Here is a 20,157-nt window from a genome sequence, read left to right as displayed (position 1 = left end):
GCAGTGCTAAGGTATAGATTGTCAACACAGCCCTGAAGGCTGAATCCCTTCTTTAAATTTTGAAAATACAGCCTTCATTTAACAGTGTATTGGTTATCAGCTTTTGGAGAAGTGATGCTGTAAGATGAACTCTTTTAAGGCAGATATCAACCCTGAAAATCACCTCTAATACAAGGTGAGAGCCTTCCAAAAGACAGAACCAAATTAATTAGCTCTCGCTATGTAGCACTGTTCCTGTCTCACCGCAGTGACGGCTGAATGAAAGGCCCCCTCAGACTCCGCCGCACTGTTATATTATTCTGCACTTCTGGAGAAGTCTCAAGGGTCAAAACCAAAGAATATCTCTGCTGTCAAAGGAAAAAATGGGCAGGACTTGCCGCTTTCTGAAAGTTCCTAATGGCATTTTGCACTTTGACCCATAGAATGAGGGTTATTGGCAAGTTGTAAAGGGCTGCAGGCTCAGATATGGTCTGCTGCAGATTTAACATTATTGCTGCCCTTATGCAGTTAATAAGCAAAGTTGTGGGAATTAGGACACTGTCGCCGCCAGAATCTCGCTAAGTGGCTTCTAAAAGATGTTTCTATGGGCTCTAATGAATAGTTCCTGCCTACCCACTGTAGTTTAATTGGTGCACGCTGCCTTCAGAGCTGGGCTAGTGCTGACTGTATGGGAAGAAATTTCACCTGCAAATACTAAATACCCAGTTGGTGCACCTGCCAATACCAAGTTGCAGGTTAAAATGCTTTTTCAGCCAGGGCTCTGAATATGGGTTGGAACAGGCAAGAACTGATGCAGAAGTTATTGGAAGTTCCTAGAAGAATGAGGGGACAGCCTGGGTGATGATGTGCTGTTATGAGTTTTAGGTGAGAATGTCATTAGAGTGACAGGAAGATCTTTAAGCTTAAAATATAAGGGAAAAAAAAATCATTTTGGATTGAAGGGAAATTGTTAAGAGTGAAGGATTCAAGTTAACAAACAAGTTAATGTTTTGTAGAATCAGGGCATCAATTTCAAATTAATTTGCCTGGTTTAATGCTCTAAATAAATGCACTTAGATACATAGAGATATTAGAGGTGTATCAATCTGTATGTATATACATAGGTATTGTAAAAGTTATAATTTCAGAATTACTTCACTTCAGGCAGCCTGTATTTTTTAAGGTTTTTGTTTTGTTTCATTTTTTTGTTTGTTTGTTTGTTTGTTTTTAAAAGAAAAGCACCTCAAACCCTAAGTCCAATCTAGATTAGAAATCCCGTTTCAGGATCCTGCATTGTGTTCCTCTTGGTGATGGTGGCACCTGTTAACCCTTAGAAGTATCTGAACAACACACAACAATATTCACTACCGCAGATTGTGGTTATAGTTCACATAATAGAATTGTGTCTTTCTCAAAGGCTCTTGATCCTTAGGACAAAGATGAGTGACCTCATGTCATGGTTTAACCCCAGTCAACAGCTAGGACCATGCAGCCACTCGTCACTCCCCCAGTTTGGGACAGGGGAGAGAACTGGAAGAGTGAAAATAAGAAAACTCGTGGGTTGAGATGAAGACATTTTAATCAATAAAGCAAGAGCTGCACAAAAATAAGGAATTTATTCACTACTTCCAATCGGCAGGCAGGTTGTCATGGTTTAGGCTGGAATGGCCAATGATGGACGACAGATCCTGTCCCCCACCTCTTGCTCTGAGGAGAGGAAGGAGAGAGATAAAGAGATTTATGAATCTAGAAGAAACCAAACTACTTCAATATTTCAATGAAATATTAATAATAAAATAAAATGGAAATAATGAAATAGATACAATATATACAAAACTGTATCAGGCTCCCAGGATGACATCACTGGCAGGCACCGGGGAAGTCCCAGACTCAGTGATGGATGGGAACTGGATTCCAGACCTGGAGTCATGAACACATGGATTGGAATAAAAGGCAGACAAACAGACAAGGTCCTCCTCACATGTCGGCCATTGAAGAAAGAAGGTCTGAACCTTTGATCCCTCAGCTTTTATATTGAGCATGGAGCAGATGGGATGGAATACCCTGTTGGTCAGTTTTGGGTCACCTGTCCTGTCAGCTCCTCCCTACAGGTGTGACCCCACTACGCTTTTCCATTTCTGACCCTCCAACAGGGCAAATAATGAAGTTGGCTGACCTTGGTTGTGATAACAATAAGTATAAAGCAAGAACCTCTCTACATTCTGTTCCTTGGCATTAACTGTAAACATTGGTCTTATCACTCTGAGAATGACATTTTCTGCACAATATGCTGTTAATTTCAGAGACTTAAGGAGGCCTAGTGAATAAGTAAAATTACTGAACAGAAAGTTGGTTCTGTTCTACCTCAAACCAAGACACAGGTGTTCAGCCATCTCCAGGAAAGCAGGGCTCCATCGGGTGTAATGGTCACTTGGGAAGACAAATGCCATCACTCCGAACACCCTCCCTTCCTTCTTCTTCCCTCAGTTTCATATACTGAAGATGATGTCACATGGTATGGAATATTCCTTTGGTCAGTTGGGGTCAGCTGTCCCAGTTGTGTCCTCTCCCAACTTTTTCTGCACCCCCAGCCTAGTAGCTGCCAGGGCGGTGTGGGGAGCGGAAAAGGCATTCACTGCTTAGCAGTAACCAAAACCACCAGTGCACTATCAACACCACTCTCATCCCAAATCCAAAACATAGCCCTGCACCAGCTGCTGGCAACAAAGTTAATTCCGTCCCAGCTGAAACCATGACACCTCAGAAAAGTACCATGAAAAGAAAAAACTGTGAGGTGTAAGTCACTTAAGGTGCAAACAGCCCTGCAATGCCAGGAAGGAGGAATGAGAGAATGATGCAAAATTGCAAGTTGAAGAATTACTTATAGTGAACTTTTGAAAGATATGCACACATTCCCCACTGCGTTGTGCATGTGTATATATAAAAATACCTGAATACCAATGCATTCAGAGTTTGTGTGGTATGATTGATCTTAGCCATCACACAAGTCCTAAAGGACGAATAAAGTTTTTCTTTGACATTCGCTTCTGTACCCAGATCTGGCAGAGAATTCATTTTTATAGGTATTTTTCATTTTCTGCACTTCTCGAGTGGTTACAGCCCAAAACAGAAAAAAACAGAAGAAAAAATGAACTAGGATATGTCTAGAACCAGGTAACAGTCTCATTCAGGAAGGTGCTATGTAACTCTGAGGGGAACTATTTCAGAGGTTGTTACATGGTTGAAGGTTTTTCAATGGTGAAAAAACGACTTGAGATTTTTTGTCAGCTTTTTTTTTTAAATAAATGAGAACAGAATAGGTCTAGAAGAATCTAATACCCTAAATATTTAAAATTGCTTCATAAATTACAAAAGCCAAACAATAAAGAGACCTGCACCGTAAAGTAGAGTAGAGGATGGATCATGAACAGAGGAGTAAAAGCACAGAGATGATACAGGGCCATTTCAGGACTTTTTAACAAGACCTGCAGTGACAGGACAAGGCACAATGATTTTGAACTGGAAGAGGGTATATTTATATTGGAAGTAAGGAAGAAATTCTTGACTGTGAGAGAGGTGAGACACTGGAACAGGTCACCCAGAGAAGTTGTGGATGCCCCATCCCTGAAAGTGTTCAAGGTTAGTCAGGTTGGGTGGGGCTTTGAGAAACCTGATGTAGTGAAAGATGTCCTTGTCCGTGGCAGGTATGGCAGCAAATTACATGAGTTTTAGAAGAGTTACATCAGTAATTAACCCCCATTTTTTGTCTCTCCTATTGACACAGATGAACGTTAGCCAAGTTGTTCCTATTTTTCATAATTACTTGTCTTTCAAACATGTTTCTGTTCCAGTAGTACCACAATGCTTCAGTAAGTCATGGTTCTGTTGTATTAAAAGCTGAACTGAGCTAACGGTCTGGGGATTTAAATGGAAACTGCATCAAACTCTGGTGATTGTACTCGTGTAATGTAAACTGACGTGGAAGCAATTTTTGTTCCTATATAGAACATTATTTTTGTTAGGGTTAGCCATTTCAATTAGAGGCAGAGGCAGTGAACTGGAATAGCTTCATTTATGTATGCTTAAGCTGTGTAGGTAGATGACTCTTTGCACTGATGGAGCAAAGTATCTTAAATTGCAAAATTAATTAGAAGAACAGAGTGTTGCATTTAATCTCATCCTATAATACTGCTGAGAGTGAGCAACCTTAAAGGAGAATGTGGAAGAGGAGGGAAAAAGAGGGACCGGAGCAAAAATGTAGTGGCTATTTGAACTTGCCTTCTGCTAGTTAGTCACTGCTTCCAAATCCCTTGGGTTTTGGGGTTTTTTTTGGTATACAAATGATGCTGCTAATTATGCTGGCTGCCTGCTCAGTCAGGCTGGGCTTGTCTCCCCAAGTGCTTCTGTTTGGTGTTACTCTGTAGAACCTGCATTCAATTATTTGCAGTAATTTGGGGCACAACTCATCTTCTAGATGATTCTTCATGCCACAGGGGTTGAAGTGGTTCCTTTTGTTTAGCAAAACAAAAGTGAATTCTAATGAGAAAGTTAATGTATTGGAAAATGACTCCAAATGGAATAAAATTGCATTTTGCTAACTAATTAAATTTATTTTTCATCCTTTAACATAAAAAATATAATCATTTCCAGATTTCTGGTATTTCTTTGCTTTCAAGGCCTTCAGGGGATGTATTAGCACTCACTCTCTATCTTACTCACTCTCTACTCAAAAGATGGTTTCAAATGCAGACCCATTTTCTCCCTCTCAAAGATTCCTGTACTTCTCTTTCTATCGCCTGGTTTCTATGTATCAGGGATTCTTGCTTTCCTTTGCAGCAATCTGTAGTGCTTTTATGCTGTGAATATTTTTTTTTTTTTGTTAGACCATTAGAACATGTAATCTAAGTTAAATCAGTATCTATTAAACATTTAATTTGAGTTTTCTCTGATTTTAAGTTCTTGTGTCTCTGAGAATCCTGAAGAGTTCAACATTTTTGTTACCGTTATAGCTTACTGTTAGTTTTGATTTAATCTTGCAGCTATTTACTTGCGGTAGTAAGAATGTTGGATACATGATCCATCGAGGGAGTCAGAATAGCCTTTAAGAGATGGAGTAGTTCTATGTCACCTTTTGGTCTACAAATGAGTGACTTTGGGCCATGTTCTTGCTGGGCCACAAAGGCAGCTGGTAGAACTCAGAAATGGAGCTAACTTTTCCTTCTTACATTTTAAAGTCACAAGAAAAAGTCTGAAAAAAAATCCAATGCTTTTATTCAGTTTAACATGCTGAAGTTTGAATGTCTGTTCAATTATTGGCCTGAAAACTTATCTGGGAGTCCTGTAAACACAGGCTTTCTATAAAATGCTCCTTGTCCCAGCTTTCTTACACGTATCATGATCAACAAAATCTTTCATTGTACTTCATTTGCTGATAGCTTTCAAATTTATTCAAAAGTTGGAAGATCATTGACAGGTGTTGTTTTTTAAATACTAAACAGTAAAAAAAAAAAAAAAGATATATTTCAGTGGTGTTTTGAACACAGGCTGCTGTCTGGGTACATGACCTAAATTGATGTTGAATGCTGATGACTGATGTTACAGAGAAGTCTGAGTTGAAGAGATCTTTTAATCTTTTATCCAGTCTTCCAGTCTTTTCTGGCTTTTTTCCGTTTTACGCCCTGGCATTGTGATTTTAGAGAATGCACACTATTGTGAGTCAAATGCGATGGCAGTTCTGCGCCTCCACTGATTTCATGGGCTTCCTGACACATGAGAGGAGATGGGTTCCAAGTCTAGGACCCAGCAGGGCTGAAGGCTTTCAGTTCCCATCATGAAAACCATGGAAGGACCTGCCTCCAGCTGCAGTTCCAAGACCTCAGCATGGTCTGGCTTTGCAAAGACTTGTGGCAGGGAGGGATCTCAGAAACCACTATTCGGCTGTTGGGCTTCAACCTCCCGGCTCTTTGTGGAAAGTCCTAGAAGTCACGAGAGCCTCCAGAACAACCAGGGTTACCAGTGAAAGCTCATTGATAAAATAATTCCATGAAGCACTTTAATTTTGGTTAAAGGTAATTTTTAATGAAATATATTTTTATAAGGATATTTCTAACTGGCTCTTGTTTTAGACAAGTGTAATTTTAGTTTTTGATTTACTAAACAAGGAACAAGTCCAAGGCTTTAATGTACCTTTCTGAGTAAATAGAATACTACGGAGTGTTGAAATCAAAATACCATTGGATTTTGGATGTACTGCAGAACCCTGGCATTTTCCTCTTGTGTCATTTGTGTACACTGACTTTCAAGGATTGAGAATGCTGCTTTTTGTAATTTTGTAATCTCAGCTCCATTCAGGAGTATCCAAAATTTAGATTGTTCTAAAAGAATAAGGAGAATGAAAAGAGATGTGTAGTATCTTTGGTTCTTTTCATGTGTTTTTAATAAAAACTTTGGTTCTTTTCATGTGTTTTTAAGAAAAACTAATGATATAAAAGAAATCACCATGGTTATATTCAGACAATTCACCATCTAAAGTAGAAACTCTATTGTATTACATGTTAAAACAACACAGCATCTATAAAGTGCTGAGAACTGATTTTCATATTAAGAGGTATTCCATTCCAAATGGGGTTTTATAATTGACTTTGTAAAAAACCCATTTAGACTTGCTTTGGCTTTGGCTTTGAGTAGCACAAATTTATGGATATTTCTTGGAAATGTAGCCTTCTTTTAGTTACTTGCCGTGATGTTTTAAGGGTTTCAACGTAAATGAAGCATAGGGCTCTACAAAAAGTCAGTAAATTCTTCCAGAACTTTCTTGCCCTTTCAACGCTTACAGACTATTTCTGCAATAATGAAATCATAGAATTATCTAGACCTTTAAGATCATCAAGTTCAGTCATCAACTGAATGTTTCTCTTCTTGCTTTTCTAATGCTGGCTGCTATATGTGTTTGTAATATGGAACGGAAGTTACTTAAATATTGACGTAACATTGCTGATTTACCCTTCTCTCCTCTCTAGCCTCTATTGCCCCACCAGGGACCCTTCCTGGGGGGAGCTGGGGATGCTTCACTCCCTGCCTTCTCCCTTCAGCACGCGAATGGGCCAGAGGGGGTTTACTCAGAGGAATGTGTACAAGGCCTTCCCTTCCCTTCTTCTGAACTGCAAATCACCTGCACATCCCCAGCCCTTCATCAGGTTCAGCCAGAGCAGGTTTTGGTGTGAAAAAGCTACTACAAGCTTTCAGGTAGCTCTGCCATTAAAATTATTGCTACTGTCACTATATCTAATAGGATTATCAAAATGTCTAACACTTATCTGATCTTTATTCCATTCAGTTCTTGGGATATTCAAATTTAGAGAGCTTGGTGGGCTATGTAGGAGTTTCACCCCTCTTTCATGAATATGACAGTGTAATCAATGTAGCTATGCATGACTTGCTATTTTAATTAGTGGCCTGTTACAATACATGCAATGAGCCTAGATGGAAAGAGTCCTAGCCTAGCTATTATTGTGTACATTAGGCTGAACAATTCTCTGAAATCAGCTTAAGATTTGGGCCTTTTTCATTTTTAAAAATTAATAAGTAATCGGAGCAGTGGTTAATTAAAGTGGAACAGTAGTGTTAAGTTAGTTGGCAAATCCTTTTTTCTAATACTCTTAACAGGAGACATTTGTTGTATTCCCTGGTATTTAGAAGAGAACTTCCAAACTTACCTCATTAGCTGTTGTTTTTATTACATTCAGTTTTTTACAAGAAAACAAACCAGGAAAAGAAGATGTTAGCAGACACAAATTGCCTCTGTTCCTTTCCATGGCTGTAGGTACCACAGAGTCTTCAAGTGAACTCTTTTTAACAGGATGAAGCACCATCTTTATTGCCATTTAGAGCTTTTTCTAACACCAGTGGGACTCCGTTAAAGAGCACCGTCTGATGAACAGTACTGTATCAGGCATGATTGCCAACTTATTAGCACCAGCCTGACCACAGCTTCACTGCTGGCATTGTGAGTAGTAATTTGTGTTCAGAAAGTGAAAACAAGGAAGCTGTCATGAGAATAGTGGATTTTAGTTTTGTTGCTCAGTGGAATCACAGGGGTTATTTTGTTGATGCCTAGTAGCCAGTTCTTTTTTTGAGAATAGGGTGACCAAGGGAAGGTTACTTATAATTTTAAAATTTATTTTAGCTGTGCTACCTTATTAAAAGTCCCAGTAAAAAGTAGACTATGTTCTTCTTAAGCATCCAAGTTGTGCTAGACCCTGGATAAGGAATCCCAACAGGCTTTGAATCCTAGTCACTAATTTTTTGTGAACTTTGTGCAGGTGCATTTTTAGATCTGACCAGAGACATCAGAGTTAGTTTCTACTTGTGTGGTTTGAACAGAATGAAGATAAAAACCTGAAAAAAATAAATGAGCAGAGTGTACAGAGCAGAAAAAATTGAGCAGAAATGTCTCCAAAAATGTCTGATTGGTAGATGGATTTCAGTAGCAGCAGTTGTGACTGTAGGACCCCTTTGGGGAAGACAGTAGCTGTATGTAGATATGATGTCAAAGATCTCTTGTATTGAAAGAATAAGTCATGAGAGTAATCAAGTCACTTGTAATACATGAATAAGGAGCAGTTAGTATCTTTGGAGTCCTCCTGTTCTGTTTCATGGCTTTGGCATTTGCCTCCAGTACTTTGCTGTTCTCCAAGAACTGCTGGAGAGCTTTCTAGTCACTCTGGCTTGCTCAACATTTGAGACCCCCTGCAGCTTGTTGGGAGAAAATCAGAGATTAAATGCAGATAATGCAAGACTGTACTCTTTCCTTAACTCCAGTTGAAACCAGTTGGACCTTCAAAGGTCTTTTCCAACCCAAAACATTCTATAACATATACGTAAAAATATCTATATTTAGACCAATGCTTTCCCTGAGCAGTTTTGAACATTTAAAGAATAATTCTATGCACTTAAATACTGGGAAATGAGGGTAGAAGTGACATGCCCAGGCAGATCACGTAAGTAAGGAAAAGAGCAACAGACAGAATTGCTGCCCCTGCTTTCCGTTCTGTCTTAGAACACCACCCACAGCTTTCAGGAAAAAAAGAAAAGCCACCAAAGAAAAGCCGAACAGGGCTGTCAGTCCTGGTGAAAGTCTGTGGAGGGAATAGAGGAAGGAGAAAGGACCATCTCCAACTTAAGCTCCAGGGTTGATAATGTGAAATAATATTTATCATCTGAGATCTGTAGGTTGTTCTAGTTATAGTGACACGGGGCAGGTAACAATTAGAGAAAATTTCCATAACATAATTAAGAGATAAGACTTTGCTGCTCTCATTTTTTTTCTCTTTCACTTGAAAATTCTCCACTGATTTTAATTAAGCTTGTCTTGGACTCATGACCATAATCAATGTGATTTTTTTCTCCATTTAACAGCTAGCTTTGCTCATCAAGGAACTTTTCCCAGGTGTAACATGCTCTAGTTGTGAAGCTTCATTCTGTGCTGCTCAACCACTAGTTCCTAGAATGACTTAAAAAGGCCTCAGAATGTAAAGCTAGAGCAAAAATAGGTATAATTTTCCCAAATTAGTTAGTGCATATTCGCAATTCACTGTGAATGCTTTATCATTCCACAAAAAGTGGATACTTTAAATATTAGGTACTCATTGGAAAACAGCTGAAAATATCTTTTTTTCCCCCTATGTCATTGTATTAAGAGAATGGGGAAAGGGGGCACTTGCTAATCTATTATTTATGAATTTGAATAATCATTGCAATTTTTGTCATAGCAATTTGTGCAATTTACTTACTGTTTCTGGAATCAACATAAGTGCGTTTAATCTACCATAGTACATACAACACTACTGCCAAAAGAACCATTCTGAATTGTTAGTTGAACCAAATTACACGTGCTTGAATGATGAGAAAAAGTGTTTCCTTTGTAAAGGATTTTTGAGTTCCCTGGGAATGTTTTTGCTAAAACTCAGAACCTGATGCTCCTTTCTGTAGTATCTCATCGTTCCTACAGCAGGAAGTAACATCGACTGCCACTGACTTTCAATAGTTTTCTTCACTTTGCTGTTTGGGGAATTTCAGGCAGTGACCCGTAGTATGGGCTCATGTCCTTCATGTCTGATTAAATTTAGCTCAGAGACAAAGGATCCACTAGATGTGCAGATAGTCAACAACTTTGTAATGGAGGGCAGTATGCTAATATAGCCCTTATGCAAGTAGTACTTGGTTCTTTTGAATATGTGGTTATTAATTTCCTCATGGAAATACTCAAGAGCACTTATCTGCATAATCAGTGCCTCACAAATATTAACTAATTTCTTCTCACAAAACTTTAATAGAAGTTATTTTTCAAGTAACTCAATTTTCTATTATTTTTTTCCCGGGGTAGATGTTTCCTTCCATTAGATATTTCTTGTTGTTTAAAAAAAATAGATCACAGAATCACAAAATCATAGAATGATATGGGGTTGGAAGGGACCTCTGGAGATCATCTAGTCCAACCCTGCCACCAAAGCAGGTCTGCCCAGAGCAGGTTGCACAGGAATGTGTCCAGGAGAGTTTTGAATGTCTCCAGAGACGGAGACTCCACCACCTCTCTGGGCAGCCTCTTCCAGGGCTCTGCCACCCTCACAGGAAAGAAGTTCCTCCTCATGTTGAGATGGAACTTACTATGTTCAAGTTTGTTTGAGGTCCTGGGAGTCTCTCACCTGAGTACCAAACATGGGAAGTGTAAGAATAATTGATTACCTTGAAAAATTTAGATGAAGTTACTTCCAAGAATATCCTTTAATTCAGGTACTTTTAAACTTCTGAATATTTGCTGTAACATTCTTTCATAGCATGTAGTGATTTGAAGTTCTTTGTGTTCATGGACTGGGTATTTGAAATTTTAAATGTGTATAGTTTAATAGCACTGGGAGAGAAGGAAGTAGAGTTACTCCCATTTCACAGACTGTGAAGTATCAGACTCTCAGCTAATGGATTTATGTTGCTCTGGGATCTGAGCTCCCAGCTCTGCTTGGTACTCCACTGAGCCGTATCCCAGATTTCATCCAGTCTGACTTTAAGCATCTAACTGAAGTGCTTCAGCAAGAAAACCCCAATCTGACCCTCTAGTCAATGGATAATAAGAGACCTCTATATAGTACAATTTATTACATTTAAGGTGTGAGGTGCCTAAATGCAAATTAAATGTAATATTACGTACTTACGTATTTCCATTGATTGCAGAGGAAGACTATCCCCTTCCCTTAGATTTAGCTAAGCTTAGTACCTGAGTTGCCTCAGCAAGTAATCCAAAACTAGCAAGGAAGATTGTGAGGAGCAGAGACTGACAGCCAGCCATGGGCTGGAGCTATTAATATGAGACCTTTGCCTTTGTCTTCTGATACAGCTTTTGTATAGTGTAAATATAAGAAGTCTCTATACCAGCATTGCAAAACAGATCTGTCTAAATAAACAAGGAAGAAAATAAATCCCTGTGACCCTGATGTATTTCTACAGGCCCCAGAGGCTCTTTGATTAAGTAAAACTGTCACCTACCAGTGTTATCTTTTCACTTTCATTTTACTCATTAATCTTCAGTACAATAAGACATATTTAGTGGGTACATTAAGTCACTTGTAGCCCTTTATCTGTAGATTGCTGGCTCCTTTCCAGCTCCTGTAAAAGTGATTAAAACGCGTTATCAACTCATGGCTGCTCAGTAGCCCAGACAGTCCAAGTCCTCCGCCAGCGTATGAAGGCCCACATCAGCCTGGCTGAAAGGAGTCTTCATCCCGTTTCTACCAAATTCAGAGTCTGGCTCTGACATACTGTGGAAAGCAGTCAGTCATGTCCCCGTTTCTGTCTTGTGTCCACTCTGTGGCTGAGAGGAGCTCTTCTATCTTCAAGGCTACCAGTCAAGGAATTTCAATGGACTGAATATACCTAATAATAAATTTTTCAAATCAGCAAAGTTTATTACCATTTAATAATTATGGATGGTATCTCAGAATGTTAGATTTCACCTTGGTCCTGCAGATCTGGAGGTTTTATCCACCAACTAGGATTGTAAGGGCTACATTCTGGAGCTGCCGCCAGGATGTGTTTAGTGTGCTACTGTGAAATCAGATATTTGAGGCTTCCAAGGCAAAGCTAGGTATTCCCGGACTGGATGGATCTTAGAAAAATTCCAGTTGAATCAAAACTTCATAACAGGGAAGCTGAAGGCACAAAGAAGCTCTACTTAAATTGACGTTTTCAGCACTTCCAGGTTGTCTGCCATGAATTCAAGAGCGTGGAAAGCTAGGGAACTTTCAAAGAGGCTTGGCCACCTTAGGAAAGAGGAAGGTCTTGATCAACTAGATGACTTAAAAATTCTGGATTTGTAATTTTCATGACAAGAACCTGAGGATCTGGATCCTTATTCTGGTAGAGGAAAAACTGAAATTTCTCCTTTGAGCTTAACAAGAATGAACTATTCTTTGAAATGTCAGGATTTCCTGTGAAAACTGAATGTTAACTTTTGAGCAGCTTTACTGTAATTGCCTATTCATCAGCTTCTGAACTAGTTGTAAAATGGCCAAGGAATGGTCTTTTTTATCACAGTTTTGATGTTAAAGTTCAGTTCACTTGATTTTACTCTACCTTGGCCCTTGTAAGTGCAGTAATAGTTTAGTTTCTGCTTTGAGTTTTTTAATTGCTCTCTGACTTTCAGCTAAAGGAGGATGTGCAGAGAAATCATAGTATTTCAGGTGGAAGAAAAATGTGTATGAGCTGTCTGAATACCGAAAGTATTAATTAATAATATGCATTATAAATATGCTTTTTTCTAGGAGGCCACAAAATTGGTTGGGTGAAGCAAATGATTTTTTTTTCTTTGCAGTAGGAGATTTTAGTGCTCAAAGTACTGTAGGATTAATTATAGTCCTAAAACCATCAGACTTTCAGGAAACAGAACCTGATCCTTTAAAAGAATGAATGGCTCCTGAAAATAGAGAGTGCAATTTGAGTGTGCTGGTAAAAGGTTGAAAAAGAATGGCTTCTTAAAAAAAGACTCAGTATCTCACTGAGATTAGGCTCCTTATTCTTATTAAGGATATGCATCTTAAAGAGTGAATGTGTATTCTGATATGGCATGGTCAGGAACAGGTAATATATTCATAGATCTGTTGAAAGGCATAAAGCTTAGTTTAAAAATCATTTAGATAAGGATTTATTAATAAATAAAAAGTTGAAATGTCTATAATGTTTACAGAAACCTTTCGGTATATTAAGTTAAAAAAGTTATTTTACTTGCTGAACCTCTTGATTATGCAAAGAAAAGCACCAGTGTATTATATTCATTGAACCATTAAATGGGAGTCCAGCAAGTGATTAAAATTAATAGGTCAGCATGAAACTTGGGTGGATGCAGAGGAAAAAGCCCAGGGTGACCAGCTGTCAAAATGCTGCATCTGTTTGTCAAGGTGAATGGTATAGCCCAATTTTTTAATAACAATTTTCCTATTTGGGCTTAATTATAATTCATGTGTGCTTGTCACCTTTAAAGAGTTAGATTAGAATTAAATATGAAATGTATAGCTATTCTTTGTAACAATATACCATGGAATATATTGCTAGTTAACCTCCAAATAAATTGATTTCCTATTCATTGGTGGTAGTTTCTTGAACTAATAGGCAAGGCATAATAGGTAAGTTACATTTGCGTTAAAGACCTACACAGATGTTTGCTGTAGGTTTGTGGCTTGAAAGCTGTGGAAGAGATTGTAGAGCCAAAGGAAAAATACAGAAGAAGAAGAAGTAATGTGCCCTTGTGGCCAAGAAGGCCGATGGCATTGTGGGGCGCATCAGGAAGAGTGCGGTCAGCAGGTCGAGGGAGGTCATCCTCCCCCTCTACTTTGCCCTGGTGAGGCTCCATCTGGAGTCCTGTGTCCAGTTCTGGGCTCCCCAGTTCAAGAAGGACAGGGAACTGCTGGAGAGGGTACAGCAAAGGGCTACAAAGATGATTAGGGGCCTGGAACATCTCTCTTATGAGGAGAGGCTGAGGGACTTGGGTCTTTTTAGTCTGGAGAAGACTGAGGGGGGATCTGGTGAACACCTGTAAATACTTAAAGGGTGGGTGTCAAGAGGATGGGGCCAGTCTTTTTTCAGTGGTGCCCAGTGACAGGACAAGCAGAAATGGGCACAATCTTGAACATAGTAAGTTCCATCTCAACATGAGGAGGAACTTCTTTCCTGTGAGGGTGGCAGAGCCCTGGAAGAGGCTGCCCAGAGAGGTGGTGGAGTCTCCGTCTCTGGAGACATTCAAAACTCTCCTGGACACATTCCTGTGCAACCTGCTCTAGGTGGCCCTGCTTTGACGGCAGGGTTGGACTAGATGATGTCTAGAGGTCCCTTCCAACCCCATATCATTCTGTGATTCTGTGATTCTTTGAAAGAGCTGAATGTGTGCTGCACTCGGTAGAAAAGAACGAAACAATATAGCATGATCGCAGTTCCCAATGCTTTCTGAACAGACTGATGCTTTGGCAAATGAGAAATACGTAAGGCAGGAGGAGGATGTGGTGGGTTGCTGCTTACTTCATTTATACGTTTCTTGTGAGACGAGTGGTGGAGGTCCTGGGTATGAAGAGCTTTTAACCCATTTGCTGCTTAATGAATGACAGATATGTCCATTAGATTGCACCACACTGTGGTACTGAATCCTAGTGGCCACCGCTCTTGGTGAAACGCTAATGGAACATCTGCAGCACAGCAGGGAGCAGGCTGGGCCCGCAGTGAAACGATTATACTTTGCTGCAGGTTCTAATCCTTATTAGTAAGTATTTTGGAGTCCTAGCTCATTTACCTTTCTCATTTACAACAGTAGGCAGCTTTCCTGTTTCTATTACAACTTGTGGCTAAGCCTTACATACGTGATGTCAGTAACTCTCTATATCTCTTTTGCATTCCAGGCACTTCAATTAAACTTTTGGTATGAATAATACATATATTTGGAATTAAAATGAAAGAGCCACTGGATAGACACTGAGTATTTTTATATCACATTCTAAGTTGGCAATCTGAAACAGGCACTAAATTGTAAAATGCCTGACATAGTTTAATCCTTTAGTAACAAAAAAAGGCACACAGCTCCATGTCTGAGTTAACTGAACTCAAATGACAAGACTGGACTCTCATCACAGTATGAATCTGAAATAACTTTCCTGACGGTGCTATGGTGGATTTACGCTAGTGTAATGGAGAAATGAATATGGATTTTGAACTTAAGTCCTTTCACCTCTCACTTAAATTTAAAAGTAATTTACCTGGGCCTTTTGCTATACCAGTTCTTAAGTCCAGACAGCTCACAGTAAGTGCATGATCCATCTGAGTGACAGCAGGAATACTATCTGGAAACCAGGCAAGGATGCCAGGCAAGGTTACAGATGTGGTTAGTACTAACTTAACTCTGAACACACCCGAAGCATACCTTGGCTCCTTTTGAGTCACCACAGTATTCCTTCCTAGTGCAGTGAACTGCCTTCCTTTTAAATCATGTCTGTTGCCTTCCATAACAAACCACGGGCTGTTGGTGTTAACAGGGTAAATGGTGATGCATCGATTATTGGTTTGACCTAATTAACTCCATCATGTTAAACAACAGTCAGTGGAGGAAATAGCTCACAAGTCTGTCTTTATTAAAGAAAGTCATTGGATTCGGATCCTGTAAAATCGTATTTTGCTCCTGCTGTGAATTTTCCACTATAGTTCTTAGGAATTCATTCAAATTCATCTTTGAACCTGAGATGCCACATTGCACTGCTGGTAGGAGGTGGATAGGCGTCTCCTGAGGCACAAGTTTTAAAGTCTTCCCTTTGCCCTAGAGGGATTTTGTAACTGCAGAAATTGTCTCTAGCATACAAGAGGAAAGGCTGTGTGATGCTTTGAGGAGCAGAGCTGTACTTCATCTTACCTATTGCATGGCGTAGTGTGACACCTTGATGTGAGCCCATTGCAGAACCCTGCAGCTGTGCAGGAGAAAGAAGTCTGAATTTGTTTCACGAATTTCACCCCTTTCATTTGTTGGATTATTTCACTTCTGAGGAAATGGGAAGATCTCAATGTGGTTGCTGAGCTGCCTTAGCTCAGGTCATCTTGACACAATGATTTTGTAGGCAAAGCTATAAACCTAGGTTTGCTAAAGGACTTGGTGTGGACATTGGTAAAGAATGTGGCCCTTCATCAATATTTAATCTTCATTATCCAGCTGCTTCATGCATGCACATAATGTATGTTTATATACGTACAGTCCTATGTTAAGAATGCTTGTGTTAATGTTCCTTAACAAATGTTAAGGAACTCAGAGGAGAGTCACCCACAGCTTACACACAACCTGTCTGAATGATTGTGCTGTTTATTTTCAGACATGTTTTCACTCGTCTCCAGTTTCTGCTTTCTTCTCCACCTCTGTAAATCTTATCTTTATAAGTCATCTAGGGAGGTACAATACTTTCGCTTTGTAAATTAAGCTCAGCTGAAATCCAGTGTACTATACATGGGGACAAACACCTATCAGAGCTGGTCCTTTCAGGTATGCATTACCCCCGGAACAGGCTTAATGAAGTAAGGGTTCATTAGGAAGAGGTAAGGTAATTAGGAAGAGAATTATCTATGACTTGCAAAGGAAGTTTCCAAGCTTTCTCATTTTCTTTTTGCAGATTCAGAATTGCTAAAGGAACAAAATAATTTTCTGACTGGGAACATTATGCTTCTCTGAAAAATAATAAACATGTGGATTATATTGCTACACAATCTGTGCTTTATTAAGGGTAAAAATAATACTGTGTAAATTCTGTAGTTCATTTTGAATAGAAACCACAAAATTATTTGCAAAAGTGACTGTGTTTTGCGAAATGGAAAATTAAGGACAGAGAGGTTAAAGACATGAATGTTAGAAGTGTGGAGCATTTAGAGTTCCACTTGAAGTCACGGTGAGTTGCAAGTGCCTGGTGTCTCTGAAACTCAAACTTGTCCAAGTCATCAGCCAACCTGAGAGCATAATTCAGATCTCTTCAGCCCCTGGTCTATGCTCAGTCCCTTAGACTATGTGTATGTTCCGATATATATTTAATTACTAAAATAATAATTACACATCCATATGGTAATTAGATTTAGTTCCCTTTGATTTGGATTGTGCAGAATTATGGGTAGGTGCCAAGTATCTTGGGAGGTCATGGATGGCCTCCTGGGGATGTCACCACGGCAACACTGATGGATGCAGAATTTCCACGTAATGGGTTTATGACGGAGATGGAAAAAGAGGACTCTAACGCATTATGCAGGCTGTCAATATCTGGTCAAACACAGGGAATACAGATGGAATGCTTCTTAATAAATTTATTATTGTATTGTCTCAGCATAATAATGATGCACTAAAAACTATTGATTAGCAGCTGAAAGCTAGAAGGGAAGTCAAAGCAGTGAGTATGCAACTGTCTGCCATATCCTAATTTTATTTGTAGGTGCTATTCTGTCTGTCCTGTGACTGCTGCAGTGTGGCTCTGCAGCTAAAGAAACTAATATTGGAAAAGTGCTAGGTCTGTGGTTTTGTTTGTATTTTGATACTGAGCAAGTGGCCAAGTCTTCAAGTGGCCACTTAGTTCCTGCTGTGAACATTAATCATGTTTAGAGATGGGCAGGATCTTTTTGACAAAGTCGTGGTCTTCAAAGGCAACAGTTTATTGAAGCCAAAATATTTACATGCTTTTACAAACTTTCAGCAAAATGCAAGAGTGAGTACCTTCTGAGTTTTCTAATTACCGGGAAGCTGTGCCAGACGCATTGCCTCTGTGTCAGTGATTTTGAGGCTTCCAAGCCTGCTTCCTGCGAGCTGGGAGGGGGGAAACTGGGAGAGTCTGAGCTCCAGGGAGGGCTCTTGGAGATCCAGCTGTTGCTTTGGAGCAGGAAGCTCCTAATTTTCCACCTGACAGGGGTCACAGAGCTCCCAGGTGCAACTCTGAAGCTGGAGGACTTGAGAAGCATCAGTTATCCTGCCTGGGGTGATAGTTCCCAGACCTGCTGGGTTCCTGCATGTTGGTTCAGAGTGCTGCAAAATCTGGTGGTCTTCCCTGTTATTTAGATACTGTGGTTTGATTAGAATAAACGGTATTTTTTCTCCTTCCCTGAGGAAAAGTCTAGTTTCCGTTTTGTGTCAGAATAGATTGTGTCACGGTTCCATGTGCAGATCTCCCATTTTCCTCTAAGCGAGGTTTCTTTGTTCTGCCTTCCATGCTGTCTGCTCTGAGGGAAAGGGAGAGGGGGGAGGAAACGAGGAGAGCAATAGCTTCATCTTTGTAAGTGGGGAACTCCCACATCACAGTGAAATGCAGCTCTAAAAAGGAATAAAACAAGGAAATGGACAAGTAGGGTGGAAGCTCCCATTTGCTACCTTTGGATTTGGAGTTTCCCTGCACCGAAGAGCAAGTACGAGCTCCAGCTATAAAACTTAAGGAAAAGCTGTCACTGCAGAACACTGCTGACCTTTCCCTTTCCTGATTTTGTTTATTCATTCCAGGCTACACTTGTCAATCTGCAATGCGTAACTTTTGTTACTGTAAATCTAAATGGTGGCCATAATGTTTTCCTTGTTGTTTTGCTTCTGCTGCGTCAGATTTCACTCTTTTGTAGTGAGCTCTCTTTATGTCTCTAGAGACCAGCCAAGAATTGTTTATCTGAAATCCCCTATTATAAAGATAACGTGCAGTTTTAAAGTGTGCTGTATTTAGAGGTATTTGGACCTGTGATTATCCACACATTAAGGTCATAAAAGAGGAAAATTAAGAGATAAACACCACAGAAGGTATATAAAGGGATACTTAAAGGCTTTAAAATGGTCCTTCTTGTTTCCATATTCATATTTCTTAGCACTTTATAACTTACAGCTGGCAAAATTGTTGTCACAGAGTGTTTTGTCAAGAGTTAAATCCATCTAACCCTCTGACCAAGCCTCCTAAACTAGTAAACATTAAGTCCTTCGAAAGCAAATTTGGCAGGGCAAAGACTTTATTGTTTCTCTTTGCTTCTATGCACAAAGCTGTCACTTCTCTGTTTGCCTTTTTGCTGTCCTACGTTCTCTGAGATCTAACTGATATAAAGCTAATAGTACAGGATATTTTTTCTCAGTAAAACCTTGGAGTATCAAATATAATTGAATGCTGCAATCCTGGATATAATGTGTCCTCCTGTGAACCTGGATGTGCATGTGTGCAGATAATGTCACTCTTTGTCTCACCTACTTGTGGGAAAGCAAACTGTTGGTCTTTGAAATGGCTGCTAAAGATACTTGGATATGACTTTACGGAATCATAAATAGTACAGGAAGGGGTTGCAAGGCTACATCCATTCCGTCTCTTGGGTATGATACTGGACCAAATAGGCTTAGTCTGTTCTTGTTAAGTATTTGTATAGTGTGCTCTGGAAAGGTCCAAGGGTGGTAATTCTACAATGCTTTCATGCAGTCTGCCTCGTTGCCTGACTCTCCTTGCTGCTAGAAAGTTGTATTTTCCCCTCAAGTCTTTTCTGCTTGTCTCCTGCTGCTTTTTAAGCCATTACTTCTCTTTCCATTCTCAGAGCGGACAGGGAGATTAAAACGTTGCCTTTTTTTTAACAACTGCCCTCTGTATATTTCTGAAGACTGTTACCCTGCCTCCCCTCAGTCTAAGCTGAGTCCTGATTTTTCTTGATCTTTTGATCAAGTTTTCTAGATCTGATCATTCTTGCTGTTTACTTCTTAGTACCTTTTGGTAGATCCACATCTTTTCCTGAAGTATCATGATCAAAACCGTGCAATGCTGCAGAGTGGGTTTTACCCCTGCGCAGGTGAGCAGGAGATTGATTAACTTTGTGTATCTCACAGATGCTGTTCCTCTTTTATACGTTCCAGGTAGTGTGAAACTGTTGGCAGCAGGAGAAGGGAAAAAGGAGTTTTAAAAGGCCAAATGTCTTTCACCTTCCTTAAATGAGTGGTCCATCAGACAGCATTGGGCTAATCGCATGAGTAAGACACGGAGGATTCTGACTTCAATAAATGCTATCACTTTATGTCATCGCAGCATTTTAAAATACATTTCAAGGAGTTTTAATGCATTTTTCTATCTGATTTTAATTTAATATAGTTTCACATCTGGCTAAGTAGAGATAAGTATGCTGGTTATTTCA

General features: G+C 39.6%; 1 protein-coding gene across 1 annotated transcript in view; it reads left to right on the top strand.

Moving 5' to 3' along the window:
• Positions 1 to 20,157, top strand: part of NKAIN3 (sodium/potassium transporting ATPase interacting 3) — a 347,179-nt gene that overhangs the window by 71,273 nt on the left and 255,749 nt on the right. The window lies entirely within an intron of this gene.

Source organism: Numenius arquata, chromosome 4 (assembly GCF_964106895.1).
Source record: "Numenius arquata chromosome 4, bNumArq3.hap1.1, whole genome shotgun sequence".
NCBI lineage: Eukaryota > Metazoa > Chordata > Aves > Charadriiformes > Scolopacidae > Numenius > Numenius arquata.
Note: the sequence above shows the minus strand (reverse complement) of the source record. Positions and strands in the feature narration are given on the sequence as shown.